Consider the following 17,898-nt stretch of genomic DNA (forward strand, 5'->3'; position numbering starts at 1 on the left):
TTTTTTTAATGGTTAACAGGTAAAATATCATCATATTCAGATTCTATATATTTTTCTAATCAAATTCCATATATATAATGTTAAATTTGAAGTTACGGTTTAAAAGATATGAGTATTTAAAAAACATTTGATATGTACTGCGGGTTTAATGTCGGAAACATCGGAGGGTTTTCTATAAAATAGTATGACGGACTAAGAATACCTATTTCTTTTATTAGTAGGTATAGAATAGAAAACAAATGGAAAAAAATACGAAACGGAAATCCCTGACATGGCTTGTTTGTCGACTTGCTGAGGTTTAGCGAGTAGCAGTGAAAAAACTCCAGAAGGAGAAGCTTAGTGAGTAGCAATGAAGTAAATGCGGCATGATAAGCTATGTGGAAAACCGGAATGTCAGTCCTTTAGAAGACGTTGTTACTGATAGAACTGGGCTCCTCGCCATCAATGACGGTCGCGGAGCAGACCAACGGCGCCATTCTGGGTGTCGGTGACCAAACGGCGGACGACCCGCGTCCCAACCACGCCTTAGGCTCGAGTGGCCGCAGAATTCGGCCAGACGGTGGAGGAAGCGTACAGGGGCGTGCATGGCATGCACGTAGAGGCATGGTCGTCGTGGGCACAGCATGCAGTGGGAGGAGAAGGAGACCGGAGGGAGGTGAGGAGGAAAAGCGGCGGACGTTCGGCGCTCCGGTGGCAGATTGGGCTGGGATCGCCTGTGCGGGTTGACCGACGGCCGTGCGATGGCTGTCCGGGATGAGCAGGCATATTGGATTGGGATCCCCTGTGTGGGTTGTGCGGCGTCATCGTGGGAGGGAAGAAATTTGGTCGTTTTCCACCGTCGTCCGTAGCTGCATGGTAAGGCCGGTGATCAGACTGATTTGTTTTAGGAACGGAATCAGACTGATTGGTTCGTGTTTGTAAACTGAATGCTGACGTGGCATTAAGAGAATTGTTTGTAGTGGGGAGCAACTTTTTAAAAATGTAAGATAAAATAGTCTTTTGGTCACCCGCAAAAATTAAAATAGTCCTCTCGAGCAAGAATTAATATCACATTCGCAAACGTGTGAGCTCGGCTGTTTCTATGTGAAATAGCGGTGAGCCGATACGACATCATCCTTGGAAATATTTGATGAATTCATGGAGACAGAGCACCTACACACATGGACTTTTCAGGTTTCTTTACAAGATAGGGCGTGTGGCCAAATGATTCGGTTTGTCTTTGTATCAATGGATAAGATGTTGCTAGACTCCTACAGGACGTCCTATAATTGGTGGAAGATATTGTGCGTAGGGTAGTTCAGATACGGCACGAGCATGCAGCTACATGCGGCGTCTTGTGGAACAAACGGACAAGAGTCTTTCAGTTTCTATAATCTACTCGGACAAGCATACAATGATGACCCATGAAGCAATCAAAGCATCAGCTTATACAACTGCTACACACAAAAGTATATAGGGCACGTCAGCATTGCAATAACAACGTTGGCTCTAGACAGTAACGCTTTTGACTCGAGCACACGGATAAGGAACTACTTGTATATAGTACTCCCTCCGTCCCATAATATAAAAGCGTTTTTTACACTAGTGTAGTGTTAAAAATGCTCTTATATTATGGGACGGAGGGAGTAGTATGTAGGAATCGAATTCCTTGGCCTAGCTTGCAACTAGGATTAAGCAGAAAACTAGCTTAGCTAGCTTCAAGCCGGCTAGCTAATTGCCCCACTAAAAGTTGTACTACGTACCTACTGAGTAGTAGTTAGGTTCTAGTACCAGTTGGGCCACTTGATAGTATGATGGCAAGGGTGAGCTAAGACTAGGCGGCAAAACTAGTTCGTCTACTACCCGTAACAACTGCCTGTAGCAAAATTAGAAGTTGTAACTCTTGACATCGTGAGGCACTGCCTCGGAAATAAATTCGAGCACTTTTTCTACCTTCCGGCTATCGATACGAGGGGCGGGATACTTCTAGCTTGGGACGCGTCGATCGTGGCGGTCTCGAACCCGCACTACACCAGCAACACCTTGACTGCGCTAGTTCGGCCTTGCGAAGGCCAAGAGTGGTGGCTCACCGGCGTCTATGGTCCGCAGCGGGATTTTGAGAAGATCGAATTCATGCAAGAGCTAATCGACATTCGTGACTTGCACGCGGGACCCTGGGTGGTCGTGGGTGACTTCAATTTGCTAGTAAACCCCGAGGATAAGAATAACGAGTTGATCAACAGGCGGATGACTTCCCGGTTCCGTAGGCGGCTTAACTTGCTCGAGCTCAAGGAGCTCTATCTGAATGGTAGAAGGTATACGTGGTCAAATGAACGGGATCGGGCAACCATGGAGAAGATTGACCATGTTTTTTGCACCAACTCTTGGGAAGACATGTACCCTAACAACCTCCTTACGGCGCTGCACGGCAGTTTCCGATCATTGCCCCATGTTGCTGAACCTTGATGCGGAGTTGAGCATGGACGGAGATTCAAGTTTGAGTCTTTTTGGACGAAGGCGGACGGATTCTTTGACACGGTCAGGGACGCTTGGGCGTCGATCTCACAGGGTGGAAACCCGTACGTTGTGCTCGATCAAAAACTTAGGGCCACGGCCAAGGCTCTAAAGAAGTGGAGTGACCGGTGGGTGGGCAACGTCAAGATGCAGATTGCAATAGCCCTAGAAGTCATTTTTCGCCTAGACACGGCCATGGATGTAAGGGAGCTTTCTTCTCTGGAGCGGGAGTTGCGCAAAATTCTAAAAAGGAAGATGCTTGGGCTATCCTCCCTTGAGCGCACAATTGCACGGTTGCGTTCCCATCTCCTCTTCCTCCGTGAGGGGGAAGCGAACACCAAGTTTTCTCATAGCCACGCCCGTCACCGCTAACGACGCAACTTGATCACCGCTCTCAAGGAAGGGGAGGCTGTGGCCTCGGGCCAGGAAGAGCTTTCTTGCTTGGTGGATGGCTTCTACGACGGCTTGTTGGGGGCGGCACCGCTGCGGGCGCAGACTCTTAACATGGAAGCGCTGAACCTGCCGCGTAGAGACCTGGCACACCTCGAGGTGCCTTTTTACGGTGGATGAGATCGAGCAGGTAGTCAAGTCCATGCCCATGGACAAGGCGCCGGGACCGGACGGCTTCACCGGAAGATTCTATGCATCTTGCTGGCCCATAATCAAGGACGACATCATGCGCGCCATGGACCTCTTCCACCAAGGTGACATGCGCGGGCTGCCGGCGATCAACAAAGCTATTGTTACTCTCCTCCCCAAGATCGATGGGGCGGAGGACATCAAGGACTACCGGCTGGTCAGCCTCATGCATGGGGCTATGAAGATTTTTGACAAAGCAATGGCAGTTAGGTTGGCGTCAGAGCTGCCTGAGCTGGTGGGCATTCACCAGAGTGCCTTCATCAAAGGTCGGTCGATCCACGACAATTTCATGTTGGTCCAATGCATGGCGCGTCGATTGCATGCTCTCCGGGAACCCACGGTGATGCTCAAGCTGGATATCACGAAAGCATTCGACACAGTTCAATGGCCTTTTCTTCTCGAGGTGCTGCGGGCAATGGGTTTTGGTGCGAGGTGGATCAAGTGGGTGTGTGGACTTTTGGCCACCTCTTCGACACGGATCATGGTAAACGGACACCCCGGCAGGCCAATCTTCAATGCCAGGGGCATGAGGCAGGGCGCGCCCCTCTCACCAATGCTCTTCATCTTAGCTATGGAGCCGCTGCACAAGATGTTCCAGCTGGCCGCATCTCGTGCCATCCTGTCTCCGCTGGCTAGGCTAGGGCTGCAGTAACGACTATCGCTGTTTGCTGATGATGTGATGCTCTTTGTCAAACCGAAAGACGCTGACCTGCGGGCAAGTGCTATGATCCTTCACAGCTTTGGAGAGGCTTTGGGCCTTATGGTGAACCTCTCCAAAAGCATGGCATTGCCCATTCAATGCACTACAACTGACATGGAACGAGGGGAGCAAATCCTGGGATGCCCGACGGGTGTATATCCTTGCAAATACCTCGGCCCACCGCTTACAATTCGAAAACAAACGTCGGCTCAGCTGATGGGGCTCGTGGACTGTCTTGCGCGCAAACTGCCAACTTGGAGGGCCACCTCCATGCCGAAGAGCGGCCGTCTTCTGCTGATAAAATCGGTCCTCTATGCAACTCCGATCCACGCAATGATGGCGCTTGACATTCCTCAGAAGGTGCTCAAAGCCATGAGAAGAATTTGCAGGGGCTTCCTCTGGTGCGCCCGCGCGAGCGCCAATGGTGGGCAGTGCAGAGTTGCCTGGGAGGCCGTTTGCGCGCCCAAGTGGGCGGGCGGCTTGGGCCTTCCCAACCTCTGGTGGCTGAACATAACTATTCAAGCCTGATGGCTCTGGCTCCAGCACACCGATCAGTCCAGACCATGGGCTGAATTCCAAATTACAGTTCCTGTGGAATCGCGGCAACTCTTCAGGGCAGCCGCAAAAACTATGCTTGGCGATGGCAAGAGCGCCCGCTTCTGGGAAGATCGGTGGCTCGGCGGCTTTACGGTCCAAGACCTTGCCCCATCCATATATGCAGTTGTCGCTCCCAGTGCGCGGGGTTCTCGGACGGTCCATCAGGCGGTTTCAACGGGAGACTGGGCATTGGACATCGGCCCCGACCTCTCCAGCGAGCAGTTGAATGAATACATGAGCCTTTGGGACCGGGTAAGTAACATGGCGCTCAGACCGGCAGAACCGGACCGCATGACCTGGAGTTGGGAGGCCAATGGGGACTACTCCACTAAATCTGCTTACGAGGCCCGGTTTGTGGGGCGGGAGGTAGAGCCGACGGCAAAATTCACGTGGAAATCAAAGGCCCCGCTCCGTTGCCGTTTCTTTCTCTGGCTGGCGATGCACAGCAGGTGCTGGACCTCGGACAGACTCGCGAGGCGAGGCTTGGACCACCAAGAGGCGTGCCCCTTCCGTGACCAGCACAAAGAGACCATCGATCATCTCCTTTTGGGTTGTGTCTTCGTGAGGGATGTTTGGCATGTCATTTGTGGAGCTCTGGGTAGGCCACAGTGGACGCCGAGCCCGGACTCGAGGCTGCGGGACTGGGGCGCCGTCACAGCTACTCTTGGGCCGGCGACGAAGGACGCACGCGCATTGCTGCTGCTAGTGCTGTGGGAAATTTGGAAGCACCGAAACGCGATCGTCTTCGATGGCGCCTCCCTCTCTTCGAAGACGCTCGTGAGTAGAATTGACACCGAAGGACGCGCATGGAAGCAAGCCGGCATCTTCAAAGGCAGCGTAGAACCTCTTCTGGAAGGTTTAGTTAGGTGGGCTAAGGGGAGAAGTTAGGCTTTGGTAGTACACGGCTAAGCCGGCGGTGTTGGTCCGCATGTAACATTGCAACATGTAAACGCCAACGTGGACGGGCTCTTGTCCCCAACCTCTTCCTTTAATATATAGTACGTACACTCGTGCGTATTCGAAAAGAAAAAAAAACAACTGCCCGTAGCAAAGACGCACTAAGTGACCTGAGATCAGAACGATTGAGATTACTTGTAAAACTATTCTGATGATAACTTTCCTTGTTTGCACTGCATGGCATTATCCGGTAAACACATATTCCTTGTTTCCCCACTGATCCGTTGTATACCACCTTACTTATCCTACTCCGTCTATATATCTTTCCCTAATAATAAAGCACGAATTGACTCTGTGGGTTCACCATCACAATACGCTTCTTCCTGTGAATTTACGCTTTCAATTATTATTTTTCAACACGTCCATATTTTTTACGTCAATGTGGTACTAATTTGGGACATCCTATATACGGTCGTACATCTGGTCATCTAGCAATCAGGCGGCCCATCTGGCCGCAGCAGCCCATCCGATCGATTGGATCTCCGCATATCCATCAGCACGGGAAGAAGCGACCTAGCAATCAGAATCTGGGGGCCCATCTAGCGCGCGAAAAATAATCCCTGGTGGAAATAAAATAGGCACTGGAGCGAGCGATCCAACCAACTCCTGCCATGGTGTTCAGTCCCCAAGGGCATATGCAACCAAGTCACGCCTGATGCTTGTTTAATGGAAAGGCAAGTTGTTTTTTGAGGTAAATACACTAGAAGTCCCAGAACTTGCACGCAACATTCAGTTTAGTTCATAAATTTGTAAAATACGTGTTTCTGGTCATCTAACTTGTCCTCTTGTTCATATACGGTGCTTTCTAGGTATCCAGTCGTATCCCTATGAGTGCCACATGGAGGGCCCACTGTCAGTGGCTGAGATGATGGTAATCCGCATGCACTTTTTTAGATAGCACCCTTGTATTTTATTTATTGACGTAAAAAATCTGAAATAAATAGAAAACATTGGAACGTTTGTCGGATTTGAACCCACGACCTGCTGTGATTCGCCCAAGATAGACAGCCACTCGACCAGCTGAACTTTTACATTAAATGTATACAATTTGCTTTATATAACATAGACCATACGAATTAAAGTAAAAAATCAAACCGGGGAAAACGGAAACCCCACTTCAAACCGGCGACCTGTTGCACTAAAGCGGGCGTCCTAACCAACCACCTAATGTTACTTCATGTTTATTTGAGACTACTAAGATATATATCCAAGTGTAAAAGTACACGTTCCGAACTATATTTTCTCTTATCTAGATTATTAATTTAAAATTATTTGAATTTTGACAAAATTCCCGTTCATTTGTCCGAATTTTTTCATTATTAAAACCGAAGTTACTTGGACTACTATTATGAAAAAGTTCAGACCTCGGCCTCGAGGACGTAGTCTGAAAGAAATTTGTAAACATTCATTCTGAACAATATTTTCTTTTATCTAGATATTCACATTCAAAGAAATTTTTATGATTTGTCACAAAAAAATATGTGCATTCATTTTGACCTATATTTTTCTTTATCTAGATTTTAAAATTTCAAATTATTCAAATTCAAAACACAATGTCGTTGATTTATCCAAAAGAATTTAGGTACATTCATTATGCACTATATTTTCTTTGATCAAGATTTTAAAATAAAAATTGTTCCATTTCAAAAAAAATAGTTGATTTGTCCGAAAAATTAACGTACATTCATTCTACATTATATTTCCTTTTATCTCGATTTTAATTTTTAATTTTTCGAATTCAAACAAAAATATATTTGATTTGCCCAGAAGAATTTATGTATATCCATTCTGCACTGTATGTTCTTTTATCTAGATTTTTAAATTTACATTTATTCGAATTCAAGCATAAATTGAGTTTATTTGTCCGAAAAACATATGTACATTCACTGTGCACTATATTTCCTTTTATATAAATATTTAAATTTAGAATTATTCGAATTCAAACAAAAATTCCGTTGATTTGTCCAAAAGAATTTACGTATATTCATTCTACATTTTATTTCCTTTATCCAGACTTTAGAATTTTAGAAAATCAAATTCAACCAAAATTTTCGTTGGTTTGTCCAAAATAATTTGCATTCATTCATTCTGCACTATTTTTCGCGGGAATATACATTTAAAGTTAGGTACTATGTGCAAAAAAATCTATCTTTGCGTAAAAAAATTAAACATAGCTTGCTGCCATTGGAATACATAAATTTTATACTATACAATACATAGCACTTTTATCTTTTTTATCTCTATTTATCACTGATAAACTAAAATTAAATCTATCTTACATAGAAAAAAACAATACACAAGATAAAATTTGTTTATGTTATTAAGTGTAGTTGTGGCCTGATGGTTGGCACTTGTACACGATGTCATAGTATCAAACTGGGGCTTTCCCTTTTCAGCAAACCGTTTTGTCGTTTTAATTTCTATTTTTATTTATGCAATACGTGTCAAATAGCTTTTTAAAAAAAACTGTTAGTTGGTCTAGTGGCTCTCTATGCTAGGCGGATCGTGCTAGCTCCTCGGTTTGAATCCCATCATGCGCTGCAGCTTCTTTCATTTTATTTGAGGATTTTTTGTGTAAAAATAAATAGAATGTATGGGTCCTTTCTTACAAAAAAACAGCCTCAGCCACTAACGGTGGCCCTGCCACGTTGGCACGCGTAGGGATACGGTAGGAAGCACCGTATATGAACGAGATGACAAGTTAGATGACCAGAAACACACGTATTTTACAAGTTTATACACTAAACTGAACGTTACGTGCAAGTTCTGTGACTTCTAGTGTATTTACCTCTTGTTTTTTTATACAAAAAGTAGTCCCACCTCGGCTCTTGAAAGCCCATCCAACCAACTTATATACACCTATAATTTAAAATTAATAAGCTGCCTAAAGAATTAAAGTAGAGGGTCAGAGTGGGTCAGGAGAAATTAAAAGAAGGAAAGGAATGGAATTATAGGCAGTACACAGGAAAGACAGGGGTAGGTAGCACCCTATCATTTAGTATTTTGCGATTTGGGCTTCCAATTTATTTTATGTATGGATAAGTTTCTACTTTCTTTGTTTGTTCGTCGAAAACCTCACGAAGGACTCCGGCTCTCCGACCACTTGACTGTGCCACACACCCGTGAGATGAACCACGACAGTGTCTCCAACATGAGACTTACAGGATTTTTTTTCCCTGTTGCAACGCGCTAGCTTATTTGCTGGACGTTTAAAACTCCCTGACGTTTCTGACATTAAACTCGTGGTACATATCAAATGTTTTTTAAAATACTCATATCTTCTAAACGTAACTCCAAATTTAACATGTTATATATAAAATTTGATTAAAAAAATATATAAAATCTGAATATGATGTTATGTTACCTGTTAACGATTTAAAAAAACTATCTAGGGTGCAATCTTGGTCAACAGTACATATCAAATGTTTTTAAAAATACTCGTATCTTTTAAACCGTAACTCTAAATTTAACATGTTGTATATGAAATTTGATTAGAAAAATATATAGAATATGAATATGATGTTATTTTACCTGTTAACCATTTAAAGAAACTATCTATGGTGCAATCTTAATCTATGCTACATATCAAATGTTACTTTACCTGTTAACCATTTAAAAAACTTGCGCTTTTGTAGGCAAAGACCATCTTTGTTTAGGCCGTAGCTACAAATACTCAGATTATAGACCATTTTGTGTAAATTAAGAGTGTGTGGTATTCTTTTCTCCCGTTACAATGCACGAGCCCTTTTGCTAGTAAAAATTTAAAATAAAAGGACATTCCACCCTAATCCACACCAGCACAACTTGCACCGCATCGCATGCGATGACTAATCATAAAGTTTACAACGACAAGAAGTATGGATCAAAGGTACTAGTAGTATTATTATCACACAAAGCAAGGTTTGCAGTTTACTCTAGCAGGTTCGTGCAATGCTTAAGATGGTTGTTTATTCCCGAAACGACTAAATCTTTCGTTCCTATGTGTAAAACTTACGAAATTCAATTTTGTGCCAGTCTACACAATTATACTTGCATACTAATTATACATAGGCCGGGTATTACTCATAATGTTTTGCATCTTCTTGATGCTACCTTTTGAGATAATAGAAACACCCCGTTATCGAGAAAAAAACACAATTATATCTGCTCCCACCCAAATAAGCCAACGTTTTCTTCTCTCTAGCTTAGGGTCAATTCTTTTGCTGGCTCCTAGAATAAGTTGTCCTCTACTGACACTAGTTTAGAAGCCCAACCATAAAAAAACAAATTTAGCTGGGCTTCTAGAATAAATTGAGTATGGGGCAGCTTATGCTAGAAGCTCAAAAAAGCCAACAAAAAAACAGATCCTTAGAACTAAACAACACTGTATTAATCCGTACTGAATACAAAAGTAGTAAGCGAAATAGACAGTAAAAAAAGTAAGCTTAATTCTATTTTTTGCTTTGGACTAATATAATGTTTACTTGGTAAAACGTGGTAACAAATATTTTTGCCCAAAAATCTGCCGAAGAATCTTACGAGTGCTTCCACTTCTCCTGCTTCGTTTGTGAATTTGGAAACTTCCAGTCCTTGGACCATTCCATTCCACTTTCCACCAAAACGGCTCTGTACAGCATCACACCCAAACTAGAATCTCCCAAGGTGAATGAATTTTCCTTTTCTGCAGGCTGAAGGCAGCTGTAGCACAACCGATGAAACCGATGGCGACAGTAGCTGAAAACCACGTCTACTAAACCTAATGAACCTGTGGAGCTTAGGGGTCAGTTTAATCGTCCTAGCACTACGTCCGATGATGGTCCACCCCGGACAACTTTTTACCATGAAAACGAACCCGCGGCTGATGTGGTATATGAAACTGCGGATTGATCGATCGCTCGGGTTCAGTAACGCATAGCCAGTGCAATCGCTTGGGTTCAGTAAGCGAACGCCTTGCTCAGGTTCAGTTAGACCCCAACGCCTCGCGCACACACACGCGCGTACGTATACGAGAGAAAACGCGCAAACCTCCGTTCATCATTCGGCCCCGACCACCCACCGTAACCGGGAACTCCCTGAAATTTTTCTTGCTCTCGCTTCTACCATGATTTTTTCCGTCATGAACGCCCCAAAGAATGTCATGCAGGTGCGTCTCCGGCCCGCCCAGGACGAAAAGCTCATTTTCTGTCATGATTTTTTGTCATAGAAGTAGGAGCCCGCCACATCTATGATGATACCGGGTTTTGTCACAATTATCGTCATAGAAGTGTCATAAGCATGACAGAATTTTTTTTCGTTCGGCCCAAAATGTCACAGATGTGTCTTTTTTTTAGTGAACTCTTTTGGCCCCTTCTAGCTGGTTCAGTGTTTTGTAATGCCTAAGAATCTTATGATTGTCCTATATGTGGCATATCATTGCACTGTGACATTTATGCTATTTAAATCTATATCGGCTTGAAATATTTGCAAAGTTCCCTTGTGCGATTTTTTTACTATTTGAATATGTTGAGTACATATATTTGCAACATGAACTTCCAACCTTGCCCATGTAACCTTTTCTATCCAACACCGATGGAAACATGGGGTACGGTTGTTCATTGAGCAAAACTCTGTAAAATATACATGTGAAGGGGTGGAGCTGGCGGCTAAATGTTTTACCAAATTCCAAAATGTGTTAGTGGAGTGGAGATTTTTGATTTGTAAGGACTGGAGGGTTGCCGAACTGGCCATTAGTCTGCCCCTATTTGTAGAAGGTAGGAAAAAATCGCCTTTTGGATTTTGCTGATCTAAATCCTGAAGATTGTTGAGGTTGAACATTTTTTTATGGATGTCCATTTTACAATAACTAATCAGTAAGATTTGTTAGCTTGTAGGATTGACTCTATTGTAGGACGGGATCACTAGTTTATGGGACCGGTTGGGACAACAATTAAGCATTACGACTCCATTTATATGTTAAAGAGAGCCCACATCCGAGCATCACCCGCACCTTGTTGTCTTGAAGGGTCGAGATCCATGTTGTTGTTCACAAGGATTTGAAATTTCTTCATAGGCAGTTTAGTAATCCGACCGAACAGATAGTAAAATTTAAAGTGGTAATCTACCATAGGATGCCAGTCCAAAACCCCCAGTTTTGTTCATAATTTATACTCCCTCCGTTTTTGTATACAAGGTCACTATCTCATTTTTCAGATACCAAGAAAACAAAGTCAACTAATAAATAGCATAATTAGTTATGTGGAAAACCGAAAACCTCTCATGTTCTGGACTAATTAAACATTTGCATGTGGTGCCTCTTTCTCTATGGATGCATGCAACATTTTCCTAAATAAGCACCATCGTACGAGGCAAAAATCTAATCAATTCTTCTTGGGAAGAGATAGTAGCCTTGTATAGATGCAAATTGTATTTTTGATAGTGGTATTGTATTTAAAAATGGAGGTAATAGTATTTTTTATCAAACATCAAATATGGTGTGAAAATTGAAATTTTGTTGTAAAGTTCAGTTCATAGAACCTTGGTGTCATACTTGTGATTGAAAAAGGGCGTACATAGTTCTAAAAGCTCCCACACAAGGTGTGGTCTGGGGAAGGCAACTTCTGGATGCCTTACTCTTGCATAATAATTATGCAAAGAGGCTGGTTCGAACCCAGGACCTCCATAGCACAAGCAGAGAGACTCTACCCACCGCCACAGCCACCCTTCTGTCATACTTGTGATTGACTGCTAATAAATTGTTCTTTTGATATTGCTTTAGATTAGAGTTTTAGATTGTTTAATATACTAAATATTTTATTTATGTCTCCATAGTTGCTGAAGTTCAAGGTTGGACATGGATCTCGACACAGAGAATCGCCTAGCTTCATTACTCCTTGAAGAAGCACGGAGATTACAGTCAGAGGCTGACTGGGAAGGTGTTCATGCATATCTGCGAAAGCCCAATATTAGGCATCATCCAAATTCTCGGTTCCTCACAGCCACAGTTCGTGGAGTTCAACAAGGTTAGCATCATGTTTCTTTTACATTATCCTTGCCTCCTTGTGTTGATTACCTGATCAAAGCAGCTGTAATCATGCTTTTTTACTGAAGAAAATGTTTTTTATGTCCTTGAAACCTTCTCATTAGGAGAATTCACCCAAAACTAATCACAACAATTGAAGGCAGTTACAAATTTGCAATCATGTAGGCACCACTTTAAATTGCTTCATCTAACTCGGGGTGGTTAACTAAATAAGCATTAATGACTACTTTATAAGTATTTTTGAACCGGAAGTGTAAATCTGTGCGCGAGCACAGATGCTCCGCTTATCTTGCACATTGTTTCTCTCCTAGATTCATGAAGGTTCTGGTACTGTATCTTGTATAAAGATCGGTATTTCCTCCATCACTGTTGATCTGGCCCACACTAGTAACTGAGTTATTGTGTCAACTACCCACAGATGTCTTCTGGCCCAGATGTCGTTTCACGATGGGCCATCTGCACCTTTCTCCATCATCCTGAGAAATCCCATTAATGCAATCCATCCCGGAAACTTCCATAAAAAATATCCCAGAAACAACTTCACTTCCACCAGCAACTTTCCCCCTTCAAGATTCTTCTGCTACCAATATGGCCATACCAAGCACAGATACCCCCCACTCACTCCCTTCCTAATCCTCGATCGTCCTCCCTGCCGCCACAGATGTCAACTGCTACCTCGTCCTCAGCTACCAACAAAATCCCCCCGCTGATTTCTTGCCGGGACAAGGTCATCAACTTCGTCTCTCGTACCCGGATCTAGAAATGCGCCAAGAAAGATCCCTTGCCACAAATCTATATGTAATGACTCGATTATAGCCTAGATCTAGTCCCTGCTAACCTTATCAGTGCATGCACTCCACGGACTGGTCTGTATGGTTTTTCAGATGGCTTGAAGGCTACGTCGCCGAGCTCGAATGCCATCCCGTTGCCCAGCAAGACCAAGCCCAGCAGCCTTCGGTAGGTGCACATCAAGTTGCACCTTCGAACTGCTTTGCCTCTCCAATCTCCTGGTTTGCAATGAAAAAGTTGAGGAACTCTGTCCGTCCCTACTAACCAGAGAGCTATTTTTCTGTTCCATGAACTAGATTAAAGCAAACATTATGAGTTGTGGCTCACCACCAAAGTCTCCAACGGAAGTAACAATGACTCACACACCCCACAGACGTCTGCCGTTTTCCTTCCCCACAGAACATGACACCAGCATACGTATGCCAAACAAAAGCACATTTAATACCGCTCAGTATTTCCCAGGTAGTAAAAGAACTGGAGCGGATCGTGAGACAATATTCAGTGGCGCAGATATAGTGACCATATGTGCTCGGAGTAGAAACCCCACGTCCTTTTTTGAACTCATATTGCTCATTATATCATGAAATCAAAACATTTAAGTTTCTCATGTGATTTTATTATTAAATTGATACTTGATTGTCCCCCCCCCCCCTACAACAAACTGTGTTGTGGAGGTTGATGAAATGTGGCGTGCCAGGGAGAATGATCTTGAACTTGAGTCTAAGCTGAAAAGAAGAGATAAAGAGCGTGGTGACTCTAGAGGGGAGAAACGCAAAGGTGACTCAAGAAATATGAGTTCCAGCTCAAAGATTGAAGAAGTAAAAGTTTATAATAGTTCTTACTCAGACCAGGATGATGGTCTAGGGGATGATGAAGTTGAAAAGTTTCTACATTCAAGGTTAGTTTAAATGCCTACTAGTTTCTTCATAGAACAAGAGGGCAATATATTGGTTGACACCCGCCAGATAACTAAGAATTTCTCTGCTTATGTCAAACTATTGATGCAAATTATCTACAGTAGTATAATCATAGTATCACATTATTCCGTTGAGATTGCCATATCCTATTAGGTGATGTTTCAAGGGGAGTGTTATGTTTAACTTGCGCACATTTGCATCTGTTGCATATTTTCATTTTTGTTGAAAAAATATGTAATTTGGTGCTATGTTAGGGTAAAGCGAGGAAGACGGGGCATTGGCTCTAGGATGGATGAACCTGGTCCATACCTAAAGGCTTCATCGCATTATCGAGACAAAGAACCTAGCAGAAGAAAAATGGGAACGCCGAGTACAAGGTCCAGAGAGACCGCTGTTTTTGAGATCCAAGTCCCGTGATGATTGCTGGCATGGGGAAACATTAGATAAGATACCATCCAGCTCTTCTGAATGTCACAGCCCTAGAATAGTTGCCTGCAATAGTTGCATCAGGGTGCATCATGCATCATGTCTAATTTCCAGTGAAATTTGAATTGAGGGAATTCTCAAGCCTCCGAAATCTTTTAAAAATGATTAACATTAAAATCTTTTCAAATGAGCCCAATAAAAAAAGTTCCTGTTAATCTCTGAAAATATTGGCAAGAGTTAAAACTCAAACCAATATTTTCGGAATCTCAGAAATGATTATTTTGGGACTTTGAATTAAATCAATAATCATTTGAACTGGATTTATATTTGCTAGGAATATAATATAAATCCAATAATCCTGAGAACATGTGAGTGGCTTTGAATACTTTGTATCAAGCCACATAAATCTTTTTAGAAGCTACTAAAATGATTTGATATTTTAAATCAAATCAAAACAAACTTCAGAAAATAGAAAACAAAAAGAAATAGGAAAGATAGAAGAGAGGGCAGGCCTACCTGGCTTACCTGGTGGCCACTGTAGCGGCCCAGCCCACCACCGTAGTGCCAATCGTCTCCCACCTCGCGCCAGAAGGACGCGAGGCGTGTGCTCGCCGCACGCCGGCACGCGCCGGCCACCTCCTGCCTCTCTGCCTGTCTCCCCGTCGCCCTGAGGATGCCACGCAACCCCCCTCGATCCCCTCTCACTCTCCCCTCTCTCCTTGGACCTCCTCCCCTCCTCTATCTCTCGGCCCCAAGCGAGACAAAGAACCGCCATCGCCGCCGCTCGTCACCGTCGTAGCCACCACCGTTGTTCCGCTCCACCAGAGTGACCAAAGGCTCCGCCTCGACGCCCTCGCCCTCTCCATCGAGCTACACGTTCCCTGGAGGCCTGCTTCGTCGCCACTGCCATCGTCTTCAACCATGGCCGACCGAGATCGCCGCCACCGTCCCGTCGCCTCCAGGCCTTCCCCAAGCACGCTAACCATCCATCGTCTCCGCTGTGAGCCCCTGGCCACTTTCCCCCTTCTCCCCTCGCCGAGTTCATGCCGCAGCCATCGATCCCCGCCATGCCCGAAGCCTGCCGTCGCCGGCCAAGTCACCGTCGTGGCCACAGGCGCTGCACCTCATAGCCGAGCACGCACTTGTGCTCAGGGCACTGCCAGGGAGCCTCCCAGCCCCTCAGCTGGCCTCCTAGCGCACCGCAGCCCTGCGCCCGCTCAAACCCGAACTCCGGCCACCGCCGCAAGCTCCGCTCCGGCAAGCTCAGGCCACCCCAGCTCCTCCCGTTTGCTCCACCAGATGCGCGAGAACCACAACTAGTTGTAGCCGCAAACCGCGAGTAAAATGGTGCCCTGTAGCGAGCGCACGGTGCACCTCCGCCGTCGGCTGTGGTCGTCGCCAGTTAACCTCCGGCGATGATGACGTGGTACGGACATTAGGACTAACCCCCACCATTAGCCACCTCACTGCCACTGACAGCGGGCCCTACCTCAGGGTCAAACATAGTCAGCGCTGGATTTGACTGGGCATAACCAGTGTGTCACTGACCAGTGGGCCCCACTGGTCAGGTTTGACCCTGGTCATCCCCGGTTGACCTGCTGATATCATGCTGCTGTCATGCTGACGCGACTAATAGTTTTCTGGATTAAAAATAATCCAGGAAATTCCAGAAAATAGTTAAAACTTCTAAAATTCATAGAAAATCAACCGTAGCTCAGAATGAAATAAATTATATATGAAAAATTATCAGACAAATCCAATCTATCCATCTGTAACATTTTCATGCATGTTTGAACAACCTACAGCTACTGTATATGACAATTTGAATTAATGACATTTAAACAATTACATATGGAGTTTAATTTTGAACCTAGGGTTCAAACCAACTTCATTTAAATCATTGCTAGTTGCATTAGCTCAAATCACAGCATATTGCTGCTACCTCTTGAGCACTGCGTTGGTTTTCCCTTAAAGAGGAAAGGGTGATGCAGCAAAGTAGCGTAAGTATTTCCCTCAGTTTTTGAGAACCAAGGTATCAATCTAGTAGGAGGCCACGCACGAGTCCCTCGCACCTACACAAACAAATAAATCCTCGCAACCAATGCAATAAAGGGGTTGTCAACCCCTTCACGGTCACTCACGAGAGTGAGATCTGATAGATATGATAAGATAATATTTTTGGTATTTTTATGATAAAGATGCAAAGTAAAGAAAGCAAAATAAAAACGGCGCCAGAAATAGCTTGTTGTCGGGAGATTAAATATGATGGAAAATAGACCCGGGGGCCATAGGTTTCACTAGTGGCTTCTCTCAAGAGCATAAGTATTTACGGTGGGTGAACAAATTACTGTTGAGCAATTGACAGAATTGAGCATAGTTATGAGAATACCTAGGTATGATCATGTATATAGGCATCACGTCCGAGACAAGTAGACCGTCTCCTGCCTGCATCTACTACTATTACTCCACACATCGACCGCTATCCAGCATGCATCTAGAGTATTAAGTTCATAAGAACAGAGTAACGCTTTAAGCAAGATGACATGATGTAGAGGGATAAACTCATGCAATATGATATAAACCCCATCTTGTTATCCTCGATGGCAACAATACAATACGTGCCTTGCTGCCCCTACTGTCACTGGGAAAGGACACCGCAAGATTGAACCCAAAGCTAAGCACTTCTCCCATTGCAAGAAAGATCAATCTGGTAGGCCAAACCAAACTGATAATTCGAAGATACTTGCAAAGATAACCAATCATACATAAAAGAACTCAGAGAAGATTCAAATATTGTTCATAGATAAACTTGATCATAAACCCACAATTCATCGGTATCAACAAACACACTGCAAAAGAAGGTTACATCGAATAGATCTCCACGAGAGAGGGGGAGAACATTGTATTGAGATCCAAAAAGAGAGAAGAAGCCATCTAGCTAATAACTATGGACCCGAAGGTCTGAGGTAAACTACTCACACATCATCGGAGAGGCTATGGTGTTGATGTAGAAGCCCTCCGTGATCGATGCCCCCTCCGGCGGAGCTCCGGAACAGGCCCCAAGATGGGATCTCACGGGTACAGAAGGTTGCGGCGGTGGAATTAGGGTTTTGGCTCTATATCTGGTAGTTTGGGGGTACGTAGGTATATATAGGAGGAAGGAGTACGTCGGTGGAGCAACAGGGGGCCCACGAGGGTGGAGGGCGCGCCCAGGGGGGTAGGCGCGCCCCCTACCTCGTGCCCTCCTGGTTGATGTCTTGACGTAGAGTCCAAGTCCTCTGGATCACGTTCGTTCCAAAAATCACGTTCCCGAAGGTTTCATTCCGTTTGGACTCCGTTTGATATTATTTTTCTGCGAAACTCTGAAATAGGCAAAAAAACAG

The 17,898-nt window shown here is 44.3% G+C and overlaps 1 pseudogene; it reads left to right on the forward strand.

Moving 5' to 3' along the window:
- The first annotated feature begins 12,194 nt into the window (after positions 1-12,194).
- On the forward strand, positions 12,195-14,719 carry LOC109776828 (uncharacterized; annotated as a pseudogene).
- The last annotated feature ends 3,179 nt before the right edge of the window (positions 14,720-17,898 follow it).

The sequence above is a fragment of the Aegilops tauschii genome, chromosome 5, assembly GCF_002575655.3.
Source record: "Aegilops tauschii subsp. strangulata cultivar AL8/78 chromosome 5, Aet v6.0, whole genome shotgun sequence".
NCBI classification, from domain to species: Eukaryota; Viridiplantae; Streptophyta; class Magnoliopsida; order Poales; family Poaceae; genus Aegilops; species Aegilops tauschii.